General features: G+C 37.9%; 1 protein-coding gene across 1 annotated transcript in view; it reads right to left on the bottom strand.

The window, feature by feature from the left end:
* BANP (BTG3 associated nuclear protein) overlaps nucleotides 1-20,580 on the bottom strand; it is a 153,817-nt gene that overhangs the window by 19,778 nt on the left and 113,459 nt on the right. The gene's annotated exons all lie outside the window — the stretch shown is intronic.

Genomic DNA, 20,580 nt, shown 5'->3' with positions numbered 1-20,580 from the left:
TTCACACCAGCCTTTGCAGTGATGCAAACATGCTTTTTCTAATTTAAAGTCATAAAATGAAAATGAGTCCTAACAGTGTCAGTTTGTTTGACTAAGTTGTGTACTACATGTTACGGTACTGCAGATGATACTTTCCCAATTTTGCAAATGAATTCTTGGTTACTGAATTAATTTCCTCCTTTATTCGTTTTTCTCAAGTTGGAGCCAGTAACGTGACATTTAAGTATCATACAGATTGTTAAAAATGTGAATTGCCAGTTACATTCCACGTTGAGAACACAAGTAAAATCATTTTTCTGGTAGTGATTTTTTTTTTTTTGCCTGCATGTATTAGCCTACGGCATGAAGTTCTGCATGGGAAAGCATTTTCAGAGAAACTAATATTACAGATGATAACCAAAACTTTGCTGTTTAAATTCGGAACAAAGAAGACGACGAAGTGATTGTTTATCCACTTCGCTTCCTGCATTGCTTAGAAAACTGTATCAAGTCATTCTAAACACATTAGGTAACACATACACCCTGTTTCTGCTATAAATCATTAAAATATCTTTGCTTTCGGGGCGGAAAACAATTGGCACAGTAGTTGAGTGCCTGTTCTCCCCTGTGAATTAAACTTCAACCATATGTCTACTGTCAGGGCAATTTTACCCTTCAAGAGCACCAGCCTCGGTGGTTCTCCAAGGATTTGTGCACTTCTCTGTGTCACTTCTCGTCCATTCGTTTACCATTTGCGTTCATTTTCCACCTCAGTGAAATCCATGGCAGGCGGTTACTTCGGGATGTAATTACATGAACCATCCATCAGTAACGCAGCCTCCGAATCCTCTACTACTATGCTGTAGAGCTGAAAGTTGCACCTATGTGGAGCTTCCAGACATTAATGGCCTGTGGTTGAACTTAAATCAGGGTCTCCCATACGGCAATACATTTTGCTACCAGCTGAGCCTCCAGGCCAGCCAAAGGTCTTTACTTTCTGAAGCCATATCCAGATAGCATTTGCATACATGTTAAACTTTCCGATCATCGTTTGGATTTTTTTTTTTTTTTAAATGCATTTTTGAACAACTCTCAATTTCTTCTTTTTTTTTTTTTTTTTTTTTGTGAGAAAAGGGAGAGGAATATGGAGTGTGAATTTGAAGCAGACTTCAATGAAAGCTCTGGACCCAAAACTATTGTTTTCTTAGAGTACACATCTGGTTTTCCCCAACATACTGCCAGTTCTGTAACTCAGTTTAATACCCAGCTGGGATAATGTAAAACTAGCGTATAACCTAAAATAAATGCTAGAAGCACATATTTTTGTTCAGTAATACTTGTATGCATTAAGTTCAACTTGACTAACGTTCTACTCTCATACCAAAAAGTTTGTATCAATGAAAGGGGAAAGGGGGGGGGGGGGAAATCGCACCCCAAACCAGGCACCATGCATGTGTGTGGCCACACAACTGGAAACTGCAACTAAAACTCACTAGAGCGGCATAAAAATTTGCTTTTAGGTTAAAATTACTTATTTTTACAATCACAACACAAGTTTTTAAAGCAAAGACATTTAAAATGTGGTTTTCTCATAACATCAGAAAGGAATTATCAAAGCGTCTAACACTAGCGTGCTGCAGGAATGTTCCCCAGGCTGCCGACAATCTTTTCCCTGACCAACTTGAAACTTTCTTCTTTCCAGTCCGTGGGAAGTACAAATGTCTGGTAACAAAATTTTTAATTCTTAGGAAACTAAGGCTATTGGAGCGCACAGAGGAAATTGCTGAACAGAGAAAGCTGAATCTACAGAAGAATCTTGTATATAAAATCATCATCTTTTGGCAACTTTGATGGCCAAAACATAAATCAAAAGTCGTGCAGCAATAAAAGTGACAACCTGATAATGTTATCCTAAAGGCTGCTAAGAGGTAAGCATGAAGCAAGGACCCCAGTGAGCCCAGTTTGAAAGCAATTCGTAAAATGTTACTAAAGGAGCTTAAAGAAGTGTCAGTAAAAGTTATTCCTTCTTCCAGCCCATTAATGCACAAATTATTTTGACTCACATTTTTATTCGCACAGTAACTTTACATCTTACAGTCTGAGTCTGACTCTATATGGCTCGTCGCTCTTATAGAGATGCATAAAGGCTTAAAATGGATTCAGCATTTTAGGGGGGAAAAAAAAAATAATCCACATTTGGACTTGATCAAAACTGGTCCTGATACAAATTACAGCACTTATAAACCAGATTTGCAGCCCTCGCATGGTTTCTGAGACTGCCTTGGGAATGTAAAATGCCAAGATGCTATTAATATAAAGATTCCATATAGCATGTGCTCATAAAAATATTTTTTTTTTTTTTGTATCTAATACAGAGCATGCTTTTTTTTTTTTTTTTTTTTTCTGAAAAATTCTACATGTTAAACTTCAGCCAAACATCATCATTAAGACAGGCACCCTGAATGACCTCACTGCAGTGTACCAACCGGTGAGACTACTTACACTCACTAAATTACTCCAGCTGAGTAACACTGCCAGACTTGGGCCCTGAATTCGCAGTTAATTCTGGAAATATTTCCTCTTAGATTTATCATTTCTTTCTGAACACCAAGCTGTTCTTAGAAACCTATTCTCCTCCTGGTACCACCGTTTTCCTCTAGAAAAATCTTTGGTTGTATCTTGCTGTAATCACAACAAAGTGCAAGGACTCCAAACTTGACACCACAAGTTATGACACGACCTCCGTTAAATCCAAGTTTCACACTAAGGGATGCTTTTTGGGGAGAAGGGAGGAAACTGTACTTAAGGAGGAGGGGGGAAGAAGTGGTCCTTACACATTTGCCATAGCAAGAAGATAAAAGCACAGGAAAGAAGAAAGGGGTAAAACAGACTCCCCAGGGGTGCAGGAGATTTATAGTTTACCAAGTATTCCCTCTGATACTTTGCTTTTATTTACCTACAGACGCACACGCTGCTTTTTCCCACATATTTGGCTTAGAAATTAGATCACAGAAAGCACAAAGAAACCCATTGTATAGTAAATAAGCCACAGAGGAGATAAGTAACAAAATGGCAGTGGAAAAGATTAATTTAAAAAATTCTTTCCCTTTTAACCACAGTCAGGTTAAAAAAAAAAAAAATCTTTAGTAATTATCCATCCTGGCATTTGAGATAAACAATAAACCGCTGCACATCACAGAGCATGATCAGCCAGTGTTATAAAAAAAGAAAGCAATAATAGTTAATAATTAGATTTTTATGTTTAAATGATGGTAGACAGCATCTAGCAGGCACACAGTGAGCAGGTAAACTTTTCTAATAGGCTTGAGCATCTGCGCTTTGTAAAAAATTTAATCTTCAAAATACATGGAAATGAAAATTTCCAGCCATTTTCCTAACAGTAACAACATTCTGTATCTGACTGATTGGGGGTTAATTTAATTGCCTGAGTGTCCAGAGAGACAGATGGAAATAATGAGATGAGGAAGACTATGAAATCTTGTCCCACCCGCCTGGAGTGCGTGAGCTGTGTGCAGCAAACGTGCAGCAGCTCGAGCCTGCACGTCTGCTGTGTGCACATCACGCTCGAGTCCGTCCTGCCAGTAGTTTTAGAGAAGCAAACTTCTGCACTGTCCAGGGATGATCCTCCTCTGCCTGCAATCCCTAAATTTTTATTATTAGGGCTCAACGATCCAACACTTTGCTTATCCACAGTACCGGGGAGCAGACCTGAACGAATGGTGAATTCAGCTGTAGCGTTTGTCACTTCCAAATAAAACCACCCTCCCGGTTCGCCCCTTCGATTTGCAGATTTTTCAACTATTTTTCCCCTCTGAAATCCTGCGTGTCTCCTGAAAGCAGTGGCAAATACCAGCATTGTTCTGGCGAATGACCTGCTGGATTGCTGGGTTCACACCAGACTTTTTGCTGCATATTGTATTAAACACAATCCAAAATGTCAAGAGGCAACTCAAGGGGAAAAAACTCAACTTTTGGGGGGTGAGATAAGGTTAGTCGTAAGTAACATTTACAATTGAAATATTAGAATTTGAACCTTTGACAACCTTTGATATTTCTTCCACTTGGTTCAAAATTTGTTAGAGCGCTAATTTCTACCACTGTAAAAATGTACTGCCATTTTGAACCAAACTACTGGTGACCTTTACCGTGGTCTTTTCAGAGACCCACAGAGGCCAGTCCCAGACCTATGACAGCTCTATTTACAAAGAGCTCCTTTGAGAGCCCGAGCCAGCTCCCTATAGATTGATGCACGTCTTTAAACCATTACAGATCTCGTTACATAAAACCTAGCTGCGGTGGCTGACATTCATAAATGAATTTCTGCTGCATTAGGGCACAGGGAAATGGTGACGTTATACAGTTCCCTCTGGACTTTTCAGGGTCTCTAACGAGCAAGAGACCAGAACGTAGGAGCTACCTACAGAAACAGAGCAGCGCTGTCACGCCGCTTGTGCGGCACATCATCCTGCCTTGCAAAGGAACAACAGAGGTTGTGCACCCCTTTGGGTTTTTTTTTCAGTAATGAGCAAAACTACATATTATAGAGCTTATTAATATTACGACTGGAAAACATGACTTCTTCAGATAAGTAACAAGTGCTGATCTTCACAAAGGCAAAGAGTAAATTTTTTTTTTAAAAAAAAAGGACATTGGAAAAATCTGTCTGAAATTTCTTAACGTGTTAATAACGAAGAAAGTTTCTAAGCATTTGGACATTGCAAACAACAAAACAGCCCTGTACTGAAGGGGATAAAGGTGCATGTGAAAATCCTCAATGCGGACAAAACTATAATAATGGCATGAGAATGAATCTGAACACGTTTATGCATATCATGCAGGAAAAGTGCATCTCGGTGCTCATACACATTTTAAATATTTACCTAAAGAATTTGATGCAAGGAGAAACAGAAATTCCACAAAAAGGATTAAGAGAGAAAACGGAAAGTTCAAAGCACCCCATCTATTTGACTCCCAGACTACCCGCAGGATAAAAGTTACACTGGAACATTGATGGCACTCAAGAAAAAAGAAAAATTAAAAATCGCGCTGCCAAGCACTGCAGTTACACAAAAGACAGGGTAAAAATGTATTGCTGTATGTTAAGATAAACACAGGGCACAGTGGATAGGATTTATATCTTGATAAATAGCTGAGAAAAATCTGTAGACATTATGTTCATGAAATATTAGATTCTAAGATAATTTAGCAGTAGGCAGAATTGCAATTACTTTTTGTTGTGCCAGATTCATTAAAAACTCAGAAGGGAAAAAGTTCTGTATTGAGAGTCAATTTGAAATAGTTAAAATCTGAGAAATTACACTTAGTTCTAAACATAAATTACAAAGTACATCAGCAACGGATGTACTTATTATAAATAACAAAAGTTTCTATTCATGCATACAGCTTAAACCACTCGACCAGGAGCCAGTTGTGCAGTAAAAGCAATGCTATCTTTCAAAAGCTTCCAATGGAATATTTTCAATACGTAGATAAAATTCAAAATATATCGTATTTATCACTGAAGGGAAAAAAAAAAAAAAAAAAAAAAAAAAAGGAGAAAAGCAAACATCAGTTTTATTGTTTTTACCGTGGCTGGAAATTAGATTTCAGATTGAAAGGAAAGGATAAACAATACTCGGTCTTATGTCTAAATATGTTTGTTCACTGGTTGATAACTGGGGAAGGTTTCCATCCAAGGAAAATAAAGTAATGAACCTGACCTAACAAACCAAAGGGTGAGAGAGGATTGTCTGTGTGATATTAAGGATACAAATCATGTTAAATTACGTGCTAATAAAGAGACAGCTCTGAGCTTTACAGACCAAAAATTTCTCACGCTTATCCAATATTCTAAATGTTTCTGGCCTCGATCTCTCTCTGGGCGCAGCTGCTTCATGCTGAAGTACTCGCAGATTTTGGCCACCGAGCTCGTACAGCCAGGCCCAAAACTGCAGCGTGGATGAAGCACTCCAGGTCCTCTGCCGTCCCCCTTCCACTCGTGACACCCCCCCCCAAATCTCTCCTCAGCACTTACTTCACTTTTAAACAAGTACCTAAAGTTGTAAACCATCATCATCCCTGGGATAACGCACACGTTTTTCAAACACTTAGCACACCTGCCACACAGACCGGGGCAGAGAAGACGGAGAAAAAAAGCGTGCACTGTTTTAAAAAAAAAAAAAAAAAAAAAAAAAAAGTGCGATAAAACCTTCATAAAGTTGATTTACTGAGCATGCCAGGCAACTTGGAAAGCTAAACCAGTTTTAATATCATGATGATTGAGTGTATTTAAAAAGAAAGAGAGGATGATTTTACTTCAAAATTTAATTAGATAAAATCTATCGTAGACCTCAAAAGCAGAAACAAAAAAATGAGTAATAAGGTGCTAATCTTCTACACGTTTCCAAGCTTTTACTCACTCAATGGTAACAAAAGTGAATGGTCCCAAAATTTCTTTACTAGGATATAGTTTCTATTGGTCACCTATGACTAACACAGCTAAAAGCATCAGATTAACAATTTTTGAGGATTAGATAAATTTTCCTGACTTTGAAAGTTCTGCTTTCAATTTCTTTAACAGCATTATTGTCTATTTTTATAAAAAGCCAAGAATTTCAAATGAAGAATATTTATGGGGCTTTATTTAACATCTATGATGTTACTTTTTTGATTTATGGGGCAGCACTATGACCAAAAGTTTTTCTGAAAAACTTAAGGTTTTGAAATATCTGGCTAATGAGTGAATAATTGTCGAGAAACTCAGTGACTTAAGTCACTGGTATCCCAGGTAAATAGGAACTGCCCAGATACAGAATGTTCTCAGCAAAGTGTCCAAGACTGTGGAAACTGGCTCAAGACAAGCCGCGTGCTTTTGGAAACACGATGCAGAGGAAGGACTTGTGGAAGGACTCCTACGGGACAGGCTGAACTGAAGGAATGTTCAAAGGCTATGAAAGATTTATTATATAATGAAACCACCTGAATTTTTCTATGTAAAACACGCTGCATTTTAAATTTACAGAGATACCTAAATGGTGTTATCATCTATTCTCCTACAGAGTGTTTCCATCAAGGTGAAGAATTTTGTGGTAACCTGGGAAAGCATTACAGCCACAACAGTAATGAAAAATGCAAGAAGCAAATAAAATGAGATATCAGTATAAAAGCCTTGAGCAGATATTCTGAAGGACAGACCAGTGAACTTCATTCCCGGTACTGCTTAAATGCAAAAGTGACAAGAGGACAAGTTATACTTTTGCCTCTATAAACAGGGAAAACCTTCAAAGTTAAGATTATGTATTAAACACTTCTGTTTTACGTGACATCCCCAGCGACAGCAATGGGTTCTGCCAGTATTTATCTTCACAACTGAAGGATAAAAAAAAAAAAAAAAAAAAAAGGATTATTCTTCCTTGCATTAGCAGGAAATCTAACACTTTGCTACGCTGCATCTTCCACTCGCAGAGCATAGAGGTGCACTTCACTGTCAAGAAGCAGTGAGCTCTTTTTCACCCAGATCTACCAATCTGAGTTTACTTAACCTGGGCACACACAGACTGGCTTAGGACAGGAGACCTGAAGCTTAAACTCCAGGTGGGTCCCCTGTTCTTGCACCCTTTCTGCAGAACAGAATACAATGTTATCTCAACTAGTATCTAACTGAATACTGCCAAGTATTTTTACAGACTTAGTAATTTATTGTTCTGTGTTGTTTTATTGTGATTGTAACCTTTTCATTAGCTTGTAAATTAATGATGTGAAAGAGTGAATAAAAACCAAGGATGAAGATATTCCAAAGCTGCCACGGGTATTTCATAAAAACATTTTGAAAGTAAGTATATATTTTCGCTAAAAGCAAATGCTTCTAAGTTCCTTTACTTGTTTTACATGCAGCTGTAGGCAACTGCTAGATGAATGAAACATTATGCAGCTACCTAACGAGAAACAAATATTTCTAGTTCAGATATTAAGATTAAAACCAAACTCATTAAAAAGACACCGATAGCTGACCTCAGGCTATTTCTGCTAACATTTGCAGAAGGGATGCAAAGAATCTATGAAGTACTTCTAAAATCTTTCGACTTCAGTTGATTACAAACAAGTTTTTCTCAAGCAGGCTCAAATTCGCTGTAACAGGCACACGGACCTTAGCTAGAATCTGGTTTGGTTTTTTAAGGAATATGCATATCAAAAACCAATATTGAAAACCCATGTAATGAATGGTACACAACATAAACAGCAGATTATTCAGATTGTAAATCAAACACACAGAAATCAGAGAGCAAACTGAAATCCTGCCCTCGTGGATGGTCATTCTATTAAATGAATGAGATGGGGGCTCCGTGGGATGAACAGGCTGCAACCCTCCTCCTCAGCCACGCGGAGCCTACAGCCCGGAGCTGATGGATTAACAGAGAAAAGGATGAAATAGGAGCTTCTTAACCTTTCAGTCCTTGTTTCTTATTTTTGGTTTTTAGATACGTGTGTATATATACATTACATATATATATATATAATTTAGAATAAACAAGTTTATCGACTAAATGAAAAGCGTCCTGAAACAACTGCATTTGCCACATAACAAAGGAGAATTAATTTAGTTGAAATGTAACAAGGAAATCAAACCCATCTCAAAGATTCTGGGGAATAACCTCTCACAAATACATCAAGGTCCTCTGTCCACTAAGAATCATGGAGCGTCTGAACAGAGTTGTTAACTCGGGGAACTGCACGGCAACCTGCCCCATGCATCAGAGCTCTGCAAACACAGGCGAACGAAAATCCAACGGGGTTTATAGAAGTGGTTTCAATCTGACAGCGTCAGGGGACGGTGGGCTTTGAAAGAGTTTTCCTGCGTCATTCTGTGCATAGCAAAACACGTTCTGCTAAATCACAGAAGAAGAAAAATTGGTTTTCTGTTACTAGTCATAAGCTCCTGAGGAAGGAAGAAGGGCTACGATGTGATCGCAAGCAAAGCGGGAATTAAGCCATTTTCCTCCAAAAGAAAGAAAAATTGCTTTGGCTTCTTCCTCTGCAAAAGCAGGACAAAATCTATCATGAATCAAAGAAAATACTCAAAAATGCAGACGAGAAATCCAGAATTTATAATTTCTTATCTTAGTTCCCTACCAGCTTAAGTGATCTTGGGCAAGTCACCACTTCCACCTCTCCACCTGTACAACGTGGCTGTCACTACTCCTGTACAGGGACATTTGGGAACAGACAGACACACAACAAGGGTATGGGCTGCTTCTAGCAGCTACAGCTATCTGGCAGCAGCTCCGCTGTCAGAGCTGCACTTAAAAACAGATTTAAAACAGGAAATAAAGCCCTATTCCCCGCTGGAAGTAGGCAACCAATTAGAATATGACATTTTACACGGGATGAGGTTTTATGTCCCGGAATTTCCTCTGCCCTTTGTTTCTCTCACTTTGTACAAGGTCCTATGAATCTGAGCTTCAGCTGAAATTCGTCTGTGGCTATATGCTTTTCCATTGTTGGAAATATTCACACAACTACTGTCTGGGATTTTTGTTTGTTATTAACCCGGCAGCTAACTGATATTTCGGTAGTCAAAACATTACTACTAAATAGGAGGTGGACACAAATTTTTTTGTACAGAAACGGTGATTGCCATTCAAGAGACATACTGACAGTCAAAGAACTTCACGTGGAAGGAATTTTAATTCAAAGACAACGTCCTCGTTAATCGATGCACTTCTGAAACGATAACAACATTAGGACCTTGTAATAATGCAGAACATCTGTAATCAACCCCTCGAGATTCCTGCTGAGGTCTGTTAAAATGCGAAGGTAGAGCAACACAAAAAAAAATCATTAATGAGATACTCTGCAATTGCTGTCTAATTGTGAATTTACGGATTTTAAATCATGCATAATCAAGCAACACTAGCTCTGCTTTAATATTAGCAATATTCTATTCCTTACACTGTATCTCAAACATTATTTGTTATCCTATTAAGAGGAAAACTTTGCAAGTACCATGGAAAGTTAATGCTCTATTCAGCTGAAGACGGGCAAATTTTAATGTGCTAATTATGATTATTTGGACAGCATTTAATTCGCAACTGAAAAAAAAAAAAAAAAAAAACCACCACCAAAACAACAAACCAACACAAAATCTGTGAAGACTAAACAACAAAAAGCTGACACACATGCATATATATATATATATATACACACACACAAACCAGGAGGTTTTCTACTGTTTTAGATGCTCTTTCATTCATTTTATTTGTTGAATATACAGTGGTCCAGCAGTGTACACACGCAGCAATATTTTTGAAATAGTCCTTCTAGAAAGCTTCTTTAAAAAGCGCATAACTTTTACCTTAATGTAATTAAGTCCACAGAAAGAATCCATGTTTTTAAAGTCAAAAGATCAGTTTTGCTTGTGGAATCTTTGCTTAATTTAGCATATCTTGTGGTCTAAAACTTAATTTTTTATCCTCACTGCTCTGCTCACAACAGCTGGTCTGTATGAATTCCTCTTCTCATCTTTACTTTTTTTAACCTTTTCTATCATTTTCCTGTAGTTAGAGAGTCTTCATAATTTTTTTTCCACAACATCTCTCCAAGAGCAAATATACCAAGGTTTATAAAGCATTTGTTCTAGCCAACACCCTGTTCTTACGTGTTCTACAGCATTATGTGTAAAAAAACCTTGTAAGAATAAAAGGGTTTTATCTTCTGCTAATTTATCTCATGGATATTATTTTCCTTTTCATAGGTGACTTGCAAGAATAGCAAGTAGAAGGGAAAAAACTCCAGTCAGAGATGATCTTTTCGTGACAATAAAACCCACTCCTCTCCCCTTCCCCTTGACTCTCCCAGCCTTGGGAACTGTTTAGCATAGCTCCAACCTATGAAAAATTAGTAACAAATGGTTACATTTGTCACAGAGTGAAGATATTTCCAATACTCAGGTTTTTTTATATGGCGCATATATATATATGCATACATATTTCACTAGTTTGGCCAATTAGGGAAAGTGGTTCAATATGCTCTTAATTTCTCTTAAAAAAAAAAAAAAAAACCAAACAAAAACCAACAACCAAAACCAATCACCAAATTTTTAAGCCCTTGTGTTGTCAGACATGCATATTTTGCCAATTTGAACCAATTTCTACCTCCTCCCAAAACCCGGGGGGCACTTCACACATATCACACATATTTCATTCTTGGACTCTGAATCCTGAGAGAACATACAAGGGACTGTAAAAAGTTTTTTACAGAATATTTGGGAATGCTTAAACTTTGAACTGATAAGGCAGAAAGAACACAGCCAGGAGCGTGACTGCAGGATTTTGTCAACTGTAGAGGAAAACAGAGAGAGGTAATCCACTTCTAATCTCATCTTAATAAGATTTGGGTTGCTCTAAGTGCAGTACAAAAGTTTCAATTGAATATAACACAGTTAATATCTATTTTAGGAAAATGGAACCCTGAGCTGACATACCACACAATGACAAGCAGTAACCAAATGCTGGATTCAACTATTACTGACTCCCGAGGCTACAAAGTAGAAAATACAAAGCAACTAAAATAAGGAAACTTTTGTAGCTAGAGCTGAAAACTTCAAGGTCTGCGATCCCAGGTCCTGTCAAATCAGTGGCAAAATTCCAATAGCTTGAAACGGGATAGCACGAAACAAAAGTATGAAGAGTATAAATAACTGATATTCACTCAGCAAAAACAATTCAGTGGAGAATATGAGTGACAGACATATGAGCTGTGATACTTGAGATAAGCTGGGGAAACCCAAGATGCCCTCCCCAAAAGCTGTGGTAGCATGACGTAACCTTGAGAATTAAGGTAAATACAAAAAGTTTTACCCTGTCCAAGGCCAGAAGAGCTTTTTCTGCAAGTGTGTAACTAAATACTTCTCCTTTAATACCTCCACTCTGCCTTCCCATTCCCCATCTTCACATAACATTATTAGGAAAACTATAGCCACAGATGAGTTAAGATAAAATATATATACAAGCACATGCACTCATAAAATCTTGGATCTTTCCTTTTTCAACTGCAGCGGGACACGTCCTGCAAATAGCGAGTATATATTGAATATTTTGTTGCTCTTACATTGACTAAACAGACTAAGAAAATTGTGTGGTAGTTCTGATCAGCTGGAATTATACAGTCTGGCTGAAAAAAGCCTAATTCCTACTACACCGAGTAGATTGTCCTGTTATATGTAAAAGTAAACATTTAAGAGTGCCTATCTGTAACAGAACAGAGAAAAAAAAAAATGAAGTGGATAAGCTAAACTACATTAAATCCCTCAGCACTCTCATTCATAATTCAAGTGACTTTCATTAAATTCAATCTAATTAGACTCAAAAGTGAATTAAGATACGTGACTTAAATCCGCTTGAATTCTGTAAAATAGTGTCCACACAGGGGTTTATTACAGTTTAAAATAATCCACTAAATGTCTATCTTTGGTTAATTGAGATAAGCTTTTTGAAGTATTCTTGTACAGAGAAGCCCAAAAGAACACAGGTTTTTCTCGGAAGGATGAGTTCAGTAGAATTATCAAAGGTATTCTCATACACAGGTCTGTAATTTTTGGATTATGCTTTCAAAGCAGAATATAAAAAATAAGCTGTTCCCATTTTTAATGCAGATTGGTGCACGCAACAATCACCTGCTATCGCTTTGTTTACTGCTGGCCTTGGTAAAGAAATGTGTGTTGCAGGCACCCCGGGATGTGACACCCGTCCACGCAGTCTTCACTGAACACAACGAATCTCACATTTTCCCTGTTACTGTTCAGTCTTTCAAGTCAGCAAAGGACTGCCAACGTTCCTCAAAATTACATGGGAAATGCACTGTTGTTTTTAATAAATCCAACCTTCTAGAAGAGCATCTTAAGGATTATTACAATCAGTGTCCGCAACAGACATTTTTCTCTCTCATGCAATTAGATTTCCCTTTTTGACTAGAAAGCTTTATTTACTGTATATAGTAACCCCAGGTCCACTGAGTATAATCCTCTACTTTCACGCTGTCCCGCTCCGGGATTACCCCAGAAAAGGACTCCCTCCCATCACCAGCCCTTTGTAATAATGCCTGGACCATGTTATGCTCCGATATTTTGGAGGCCAGCCAGTTCCAGCTATAACTCTATTAGGACTGTGTATTACCTCCATCCAAACAAATCTCTCTGGGTATTCCCCTCGCTCCGGGAGACAAATGTTCCTGGAATGTGGGAACTGTTGCCAACACCAAGTCCAGGTCTGGAGTGAGAACCAGCACCCTCTACTTTATGAGAAATAGATTGAAAATGCTCCTGACATCATGCTGCAGGTGTACGATCCCCAGAACCTGCAGGGGACATTCTACTTTCCACCTCCATCTTTCACACCTCCAACACGTGAGAGGTTCAATAAAAGCGAGGAGAGAAAAATCTGGAAAGATGAACATTCAACTGATAACTCACAATCTTGACGATAGCCCTTAATTATTGCAGAGTTTGGCCACGTCCTACATCGTTACTCAGCCACAAATAAACAACCCACTGCTCTATCGATTGCCATGTGACAGGAGTGCACAAATTCTTACTTGCACGACAATATACACTAATACAATATTAGTACGTGGATCACAAATCTACTGTTTAATTACTACCATCTAAAGCACAATACAGCTTTTCACATGTTAAAAGCAAAGAAAGCCAAGAGCACTTACATCTCGTGCATGAGCGTAACCTATATGCACATTTTGTGAACGCTGCTCATGCTTTCCATTTATCTCCTTACAATCCCTTTTGAACTGCTGCCAAAGCAAAACCTAAAAAACCTCTCACTTACCTAGAAGCCTCCTGCAGTGAATATCCTAACACATCCATCAAGCACATCTACACATTTTCAACAGTCTGAGAAATTATTGAAAATTTTATTAATAGAGTCATTAAATGCTGAAGGTTTCCCTTTCTCTGAGGAAGTCCATGCCTGTGCCTGATGAAGAATTATTTTCTAGGAGATTCCTGGGCTCTGTTTCTAGTTTCAGATACTTGTAGCTAATGGCAGCAAGAAGTAACTCCATGAAAAATCTTTGCAAGAACAGCTTCATTCAAATACACGATGGTTTCATTTCAATACGCTCTGTTGCACAGAAATTGGAACAAATCCCGATACAATTTTAATGCATCAATCTACACAAATACACGCCAATTAAAGTCACGTGTGTAAAAACAAACCAGGAGCAAGTGATATATTGCTGATACCTGTGCTTACTTTGACAGCTGCGTCTTAGGGATTTTCATTAAATTTACAGAAAGCGAAGCCCCTCGAAGCACTGCACTGAGAGCTGAGGCTCTCCTGTTTATCTTTCTCCCTCGTGAGCACTTGCACTGTAGCTGTGACGAAGTCTTTTGCCTTTCCAGGCACAATCTCAAAATTGGAGTTAACTTTCACCTTTTAAACGAAACTTTCAGCGTAGTCGCTAATAGTTTTTATAGGAGAGATACTAATGTAACTGTAAATATTGAAGGATTATGACTGCAAAAGCAATGAGATAATTTCCATGTCCAGTACTCAGAAAAAGGCAGGACAGACAAAGCACAATCGCCTGCTGAGATCGTTCTGAAAGAGGATATTTGTCCGGCTCTTGCTGTCCTGGGCCTCTTTTGGCCACGCTTCACCTTTGCCAGACTCACAACTGATGTACAGTTGTTTTTGAGACTTTACTAGGGTGTTTCTTGGAACTAATAAACACCAAACCCTTTTTCTTGACTCATTATGGCTTAAATTTTATTTTCCACTAATTCTGGTAGGGATGGGTTTCCCATAAGGGATTAATTCCCTGTGCTACCTAGGCTCTCCAAGATTTCTGTTTCTGTTTTAGCATGCAAGACAAGAACATTTTTGCCTGAAAGGAACACTATCATTACAAGAGAAATAACAAATTACCCTGCCTATTGAGTTGGTATTATTCTGCTTCATATGGCAAACTATTACTGATAGCCAAATACTTCTGAAAGTTGCTACACAAAATGTTTTTGCTAGAGGATTTTTTTCATGCATAGAAAACAAAAAAGTTGAACATTCACATTTCTCCTAGTCCTTTGTTATCTGAGTTTTCAAAAGAATCACTTCATGGAAAAGACGGAAGTTCTTAGAATTTCTTTTTTTTTTTTTGTTAAGTTTTAAAGAACACAAGGTTAAAGTTGAAAGATGCCACTGCTATTGTTGGCTGTCTCTTTGTGAGTTGTCTGAAAATATATATGGAGAACTCTGTAAAAATGGCTTTTCATTTGGATAACTGTAATAAAGATTTGCTTGGCAAGTGTTTTCACAGGAAAAAGCTCTACATCTGTGATTATTTCCATAAAAAGACACAAACTGAAAAGAGACTTAACAGTATACAAATCTATACATAGAAAAAAATACTCCACAATTTTGAAAACAGAAAATTAAAAAAAAAAAAAATCTGTCACAGATAAAGTCAAGTCCCATTAGCTCCTTGTAGCCCTTTGTGACAAGTACCTTTGAGGAGATACTTGGATTCAAGCTTCTTCCAAGTCTGAACCAAGTGACTTTGGTGACTCTGGATATAGTCCAAATCTCACCTTTTAATTTAATGGCAAGTTTTGAACTGTTAATTCAGTAGAGCAGACACACAATGCCAAAAAAATTCTTCAGCAGTTCTTCAGCACACTGCTACTGTTATTTCACCCTTCTAAATCCAGCTGCAACCAAAGAATCTTAAAACCCCTGCAGACATTAGTTAATTAGGCCTTAAAACCTGGACGCAAACCCACTGCGTTTTTGGATCAGTTTTCAGTGCGTTTCTGCAGTGATGTTTCAGGCAAACAGTGATTTAATTGGTAAGTAACTTAAAATTGCGTTGAAAATGCAAAATTTTAAAAGGGAAAGACTCGTAGGCGGAGGTTTCGGCCAAAGGGAACCTCTAACTCCCCAAATCCTACCCTCTTGTCAGAGCTCAAGCACAGCTTGAGGGCTTTAGCGAGTAGAGAAATGACCCAGGTGTTGTTCCCAAGGAAACAAAGAGAGGTTACGGATAGGGTGTGAATCCTCTTGGTATCCTGTTCTGCCACCTGTATATCCAAGACCCTGCACCGACGCCCAGAGCAGGTGCTCAGAACCGCACACGCAGCAGGACTCGGAAGGGGGATTACGAGGGGAAAGCCCGGGGAGCGCTGCCTGTGCTCCAGACAGGAATCCCTCCCTCCAAGCAGCCTAGTCAGAGCCGATCGAATTCTTGCGTTAAAAAATAAAATCCCTACTAGGATTTGCAGTACGTAGAGTGTCACAGTGCAGAAACAAGGGCTCACTGGGACAAAGAGAGGGAGAAGCAACAGCACATCAGTGCTTTGTAGACCCACCATGTAAAAAAAGTCCTGCACCTGAAAGGATGCCTTGTGCAAAGGTTAGAGATTTTTGTTTATTTTGAACTAGCAATACAAAGTATTTTAAAGAGATTCAGTCCTAGTTCTGTATCAGCAAATCTTTCAGGTTCAGCTGTGGCTCAAGAAATTGAATTTTGCTTCAACTCTGTATTTTATATAAACCGGATTAGGCAAATAGTGTCTATATTTTTTTATTCCTGTTTTAGGAAGAGTACAGGAATAATTATAGACACAAGCAGAATTTAGGTCTCCTTGCTTTTAATTGTCTCTTCAGTTATTAGCCCGTACATAACTGCACATAACTGCAAATGTGTTGATAACCTGTTTCTATCTGCAGAGAGATAAATAACACTTACAGAAACAATTCTCTTCCTTCTCCAAAACCTCACAGCTAGTGCTACGAAAATACACAACAGGCAGAACAAGCATCTCCTCATCTAAAACAATTACTTCCTTTTCTTTTCTTGTGTATGTGAATATAGAGGGAGGGAAGTTTAGAGTCGATGCTCTCTTTCGGTCAAAATCTATCCCGGGTTTGTAAATTTTGCAAGTTTGACTGGCCACAGGCTTGCTCGCCAGCTCCTTACTGTCTGCCTGATGTCTGCGATAACACATTTAGCATAAAATGGAAGATCTAAGCACAAAGCTGCTACGCGTTGTCGGTAAATTAAGTTGCAGCACAAACCGTTACTACCCAAATCTACAGAGACCTTGGGTGTCTGCTGAAAAACACACAGCTTTACCTTCCGCGTCCTGCCCGAGGCAGCTGGATGCTGAGTGTTTCTTGTTTAAGAGCGTTTAATACAATTTAGAAAGACTGAACTATCTAAGCAGATGTATCTAATTCCCCTCAAGTGATTTTACAAAACGGATTTAATTCCTCATGAGTGTTTTGAATGACTTTCCTCCCCTAAAAAAAGAGAAATGCCAGAAATCTAGAACTTACATACAACTTAGCAGTAACACACCATATCTATCAACAACTTAAAAGGAGGGAAACAGTCCTTGTTTCAGCTGTAGTCATATTTACCAGTGAAAAAAATATGTTAAAGTAATTCACAATGCTTTTACTCAAAGTATACTGCTTACAGAACGCTCTTCTTAAATGCACCTTAATAACAGTATAAATGAAACTTCTGTTGAGCATGGTAGCTAGTCAGCTTACCTGCGGAAGGGGAAATCTTTAGCCAAGAATTGTATTAATTTCCCAGTATTAGGAGAAATGCTACACGATTTTTGAACTGTCAGGAATTTTTTTTTTAACCTTAACATTGAGAAAGGTGGCTGACAGAGCACCATGCACATCCTGGGAGATACTGAACCATTCTGATGACAACAGGATAACGTATAGCAGAAAAACTTCTGCAAGAGAATCCAAACCAACTCAGCAACACATCAAAGCAGCACAGCAGCAGGTGAAATTCATCCCCAAGTGCAAATTAATGCCACACAGACTTACAAATTAACTATGTACATTCACCAAAAAAAAAAACAGATAAACAGAGTTTGTCATGTCGAGCTGAACAGATGTGAAAGGCACCAGAAACAAGGAAATTAGAAGTGTTATGTCATTTTGTAAAAGAGTATTTAGCACTGTGCCTTGAAGTATGCATTCCATTTTAGTTTTTCAGTCTTAGAAACAAACCCAATAGAAAATAGAGAAAGTGGCCCAGGGTAAAGTAGTAAAATGTATCAAAGAATTAAAAGTTCAATCATGTGGAAGAGGGGTTGGGAAGTTTACAAAGAGGCACGAGGGGGCTGTATTAGCTGCCCTGTGGCACTGACTAAAAATATCTCCTTACACTGTAGTGGTGTAAGTTCAGCATCATGAGGTGCTCTTCAGCTTTGCCTTTCTGCGGCATTTTAAATAATTTCCAAATGCAAACTGACCGTTATTTCAGCTCTTGTAGCACACGCTCTGTGTATCCAATAACATCAGTTCCAGTTATCAAAGATTAACTTCAACCATGTCGAGGGACACGACGCATACTTGAGCTCATCTCTTGTACTCTTCAGCTCATGCTACTACGCTGACACGTTGCTCAAGTCCTCTCGCTACACTAACAGCATTAAAAAAATGCTGCTCTAACACCTAAGCACAGCAGGGTGAGCTGAGGATAGAGAAGACAAGAGTGGTAAGGGGAAAACAGTTGTTTGGATAAAAAGAGTGGAATATTCTTTAAATGAAGCCATAGTTTAAATAAATAGAAAATGTTTCCAAAATAGTCAACTAATTTTCTTCGTTGCTGTTGCAAATTAAGAAAAATTCCAAACTGAATTTGAGCAGCAGGAAGATTTTCTTTCTTTCTTTCTTTTTTTTTTTTTTAATGAAAGACCTAATCATAGAGTTGAAAAACACATCTAAGTGCTGCAACTTAAATAGGTGACAAAACTGCTGAAACTGATCCTACAGAGCACAGCATATCTTTAGCAAACAGATGTATGAGGGCAGCTGAAGTGACTGACAACAATATTTATTCATTTTGGTCAATACTGAAAATTTATTAAAAACTGCTAAAAGACTTCCACGGACTTCCAGATGAATTTACTGCACCCTCATAAAAAAAAAAACAACAACAAAAAAAAAAACCAACAAAAAAAAAACCAACAACAAAAAAAAACCCAAACAAACAAACAAAAAAAAAACCTGAGAAAACTAAAGAGACTAAAGAACAATTATTAGATATTAGATATTTTAAAAGTATGTAAGTTCTTACCAACTTCATGCTCTTCACTACCTCAGGGTGTGATACAGAATCTAAACTAAGTGTCAGGAAGAATTCCTCGCTCTAAAATGGCTCATCTTTAACATTCCTCCTGAAACCCTCTTTACAGCAATTCACTATCTGCTAGCTAAAATTTTCAGGATGTTCATTCCAAATACATATTTCTTACTACTTTACTGAACAGAGTTAAACATTTGTCAACTGAAATAAAGCAGACGCAGCTGGAAAAGCAGCTCAAAGAAAAGACAGACATTATATACTGAAACTTAGCATGCAAAGTTCTTATTAATAGGGCTCTCCTTGCCAAACAGGTATAGGAGAAAATGTTATTTTCTAATCAATCTCTGAAAAAGTTTAGAGAACTTTCATCTTTAAGTTTAATAAAAAATACCCTTATCTCATTCTTCCTATACATTGTGACTTTTTACACAAACATCCAAATAATACTTTTTCAAAACCTCATAACCGGCATATTCTACAAACATCATTATCAGATTAAAAAAAAACATGAAAAAAAATTTCCCCCATCAGTAAAACCTGCAGAAAACAATAAAAAACAACAACAAAAAAATTTTTTCACACATCTGTTTGACATCAAGAAAATAAAATTTCTTCTTTAAAATCCTTCAGCCTAGACACAGCAGTATAAACAGTGGTAGTAAATTAGAGAGTATTTTTATGTAAGCCCGTGTATTTTAACAATACAGTAAAAACCTACCTCCACCCATACGGGTTTAAAAATTTTTATACAGGATATTAAATAAACAGCAAAATACTAGTAGAAAGCACATATTCAGTAGGGTATTTGTGCAATATTTCCTTTACTTTATTATCTTCTGGCCAGGTTTTGGATCATTCTTCAAAATAAAAAATGTATATTATCAATGAAGCATGCTGCCCAGGGAATAAATTACTCAAGGGAACAGAAAAACATTTGCTATTCTACCACTTCTTAACCAAAAAAAAAAGAATCCAACCTGTTCTTTTCTTTGGCAAGACTGTTAAAGCTTTGCAAAAATGAGCTTTAATAACGGTATTACCAAGAGTTCCCTTTTTCCACTTAGGCTGTAGGATATTTTTTTCCCAACACGCTGGAGAGGTAACATGCAAAAATAAACTTTTTCTTAGATTTTGTGTTTAATTATGCACTAAATGCCAGTGATCTCTTCTGCCAGGATACTTCTGAAACTCAAGACTCTTCCCTACAAGAGGGAATCTTCATCATATTGCACCTTACACACAGCTGACTAACAGGGCACGAGCTACATGAGGGTTTATCACTCCCCGTGCACCACGTCACAGCAGGGAGGCAGAGGCAGTGATATTTGGACTTCAGTTCTTGGAATTTTAGGAAAAAAAAAAGATCAATTCTAGCTCTAATTTACTGAATACAGCCTTACACGTGTTCAGCTGGATGGGCTTTTCAGCAATGCAGATGCTTGGAGCTGACAGAAGAGC

This window comes from Athene noctua, chromosome 9 (genome assembly GCF_965140245.1).
Source record: "Athene noctua chromosome 9, bAthNoc1.hap1.1, whole genome shotgun sequence".
NCBI classification, from domain to species: domain Eukaryota; kingdom Metazoa; phylum Chordata; class Aves; order Strigiformes; family Strigidae; genus Athene; species Athene noctua.
This window is presented reverse-complemented; position numbering and strand designations above follow the sequence as displayed.